The 2746-nt window shown below is 45.4% G+C and overlaps 1 long non-coding RNA gene across 1 annotated transcript; it reads left to right on the top strand.

Moving 5' to 3' along the window:
• The first annotated feature begins 398 nt into the window (after nt 1-398).
• LOC134911741 (uncharacterized) lies at nt 399-2425 on the top strand. The gene is made up of 4 exons (XR_010176806.1): nt 399-487; nt 571-943; nt 1255-1276; nt 2283-2425. It is a non-coding gene; the product is annotated as an uncharacterized LOC134911741 (long non-coding RNA).
• The last annotated feature ends 321 nt before the right edge of the window (nt 2426-2746 follow it).

The raw sequence follows: 2746 nt of genomic DNA on the forward strand, positions 1-2746 counted from the left end.
TATCCTACAGCAATACCACCATTGACACAATTCCTTGCTGTGTTACATTTTTTGGCTACAGGCTCTTATCAGCATGTGGTTGGAGACCTGGCTGGCATGTCGCAGGGCCAGTTCAGTAAGGTCCTGCGGCGTGTCTGCCAGGCTTTTCTAAAGCGTGTGAAGCAATTTATTGCTATGCCTTTGGATGTTGGTGCCCTATATGTGGTGAAGCGGCAATTTGAGGAAGGTGGTAGTCGCTTCCCACATGTTATTGGGGTTGTGGATGGCACACATGTAGCTATTCAGCCACCAAGACATAATGAAGAAATTTTTAGAAACAGGAAACTGTTTCATTCTCTGAATGTAATGGTTGTTTGTGGGCCATCCCTCCAGATCCTTTCCCTGAATGGAAAGTTTCCCGGAAACTCCCATGATGCGTATGTCATTAGACAATCAGGGATATGGCACAGATTAAGATCAAGTCAACGAGCAGACATGTGGTTATTGGGTGAGTTGGCCCACTATTTTGGGGCTAAAATTACTAATTTTTTCAAAATATACTCTTTCTAATTTTTTATTCTCATCAAACAGGAGACCGTGGATATCCTTGCACCCCCTGGCTCATGACTCCTTACCGTAATCCCAGGCCAGGACCACAGACGGCATTTAACTCCGCGCTTACTGCCACTAGGCAGCTGGTGGAGCGCACAATTGGGGTCCTTAAAGGCCGGTTTCGTGTGCTCCACCGCACTGGTGGCGACATCATGTATTCGCCGGAGATGGCAAGTAAACTAGTGGTCCTGTGCGCTATACTACACAACATCGCGGTAAGGAGTAGCGTAGAGCTTCCTCAGACAGAGGAATTGCCTGATGAGGAGCCAGGGGTTGTCCGACACTTCGGTGGGGGGAGTGTTACACGGAGGGGGAGCGAAGTCAGGGCAAGCATTGTTGCAGAATATTTCAGGTATAGTTTAAAAAAAAAAAAAAATTATTCTAACACAAAAAACACAGTATGCTTATGTTCATTTTGTAATGTTGTATTTTTTTAAGCTATTGTAAGGTCATTGTGTAATTATTTTGGTGTGTGTGAATCTGTTTTTTTTTTTATTAAAAAATATCCGTAAACAGGTTAAGCTTACAATGTGTTATTTTCAAATATAATAATGTTATGTTGCTAAATAGTGTCCTTATTTGTTTTCTTACCTAAAAACATGTTTCTTAAAACAAACACACAAACAAATGAAAATGAATGTTGACCACTTTGTGACTGTCCAGCTGAATGATCACACAAACTGTGGTGAGTACACAGATCTTTTTCGAAATTTAAACAAAACTGTGTGTGTGTCTGTGTCTGTGTTTGTGTTGGGGTTGTATTTTTTTTATTTTTTTTATTCCTTCTGCGAATGCGTATTTCCGCTCGTGCGATTTAACACTCTGCTCTTCCCAGCATTGCAAAGATCAATAAAGTTATTAGAAATGACAGCATAGATTTTGGACCAATCACATGCTAACAGACACTATAAATATATGCCCAAATAAGGAAAACGCCATTGCCATGATGCGTGCGGCACCTTTCACCAGGCGGGAGCTCCGCGTCCTGGTTGCGGTGATGGACCGGCGCGTAGGCCGCGTTGGGCGCTTCATCCCAAATCGGGTTAAGCGCGAGGCCTACGCGGAGGTCCGCCACCTACTGCGGTCTCGCGTCCGCAGCAGGCGAACAATCATCCAGCTGGAGAGGAGATGGAGTGATCTCCGCAGGAGGACTCCAGAACTGTTGGCGGAGATCCGCCAGCAAATCAGGGAAATGCATGCACGCAGTAAGTTACATTACATAAGATTATTCGCATAAAATTTGCAACTTTACACTAAGTGGTAGGCTAATAGCAACACTGAGTGAACAAATTTTAAAAATAGGACAGTGTGTGTGGTTAGGGCAAACAGTACTGACTGTGTCAAAGTGTTACCAAACAAGTGCATGTTGTACAGAATGAATACCCAGGCAGGAAACTGTACCCAAAAACTTGATCAGTGGTGTCTATATAATAAGGTGGCTTGAATAGTGATCTGGTGATGTTGCCTAGACCAATCAATATGACTCAATGGAATAGATTAAGGAATGAGCGTCCAAATAATTTTAAGGAAACATTTTGGTTGCTGGGGCCAACATGAAGAGGATTTTAAAATGTGTTGTTTAAAAAAAAACAAAAAATGTGTTTTTTACATGGAACAGAACAGTGTAATTTACAAATGTTTAGTATGTAATTTAACATGCAAATAAAATTTACCAACAAATATCATTATAGGACGACCACAACGGCAAAGACAGCCAGTGAGCCCACATCAGGCAGCTTCTCAGCCCCCTTCCCCTTCTCACTCCCCCTCCACTTCCCAGTCCCCCTCCCCTTCTCACTCCCCCTCAACTTCCCAGTCCCCCTCCCCTTCTCACTCCCCCTCCACTTCCCAATCCCCCTCAGCTTCCCAGTCCCCCTCCCCTTCTCACTCCCCCTCCACTTCCCAATCCCCCTCAGCTTCCCAGTCCCCCTCAGCTTCCCAGGCCCACTCAGCTTCCCAGGCACCCTCAGCTTCCCAGGCCCACTCCCCTTTCCACTCCCCTTCTCAGCCCACCTCTCATTCTCTTTCTGTGACCCCTTCTCCTCCTTCCCATTCCCCTTCTCCTTCTACTTCCAACTCCCCTTCTCAGCCCCCCTCACCCTCTATTGGCCTAACATTCTCTCCGCCCCCCTCGCCCTCTCAATCAGACCCACCC

Source organism: Pseudophryne corroboree, chromosome 4 (assembly GCF_028390025.1).
Source record: "Pseudophryne corroboree isolate aPseCor3 chromosome 4, aPseCor3.hap2, whole genome shotgun sequence".
NCBI classification, from domain to species: Eukaryota; Metazoa; Chordata; class Amphibia; order Anura; family Myobatrachidae; genus Pseudophryne; species Pseudophryne corroboree.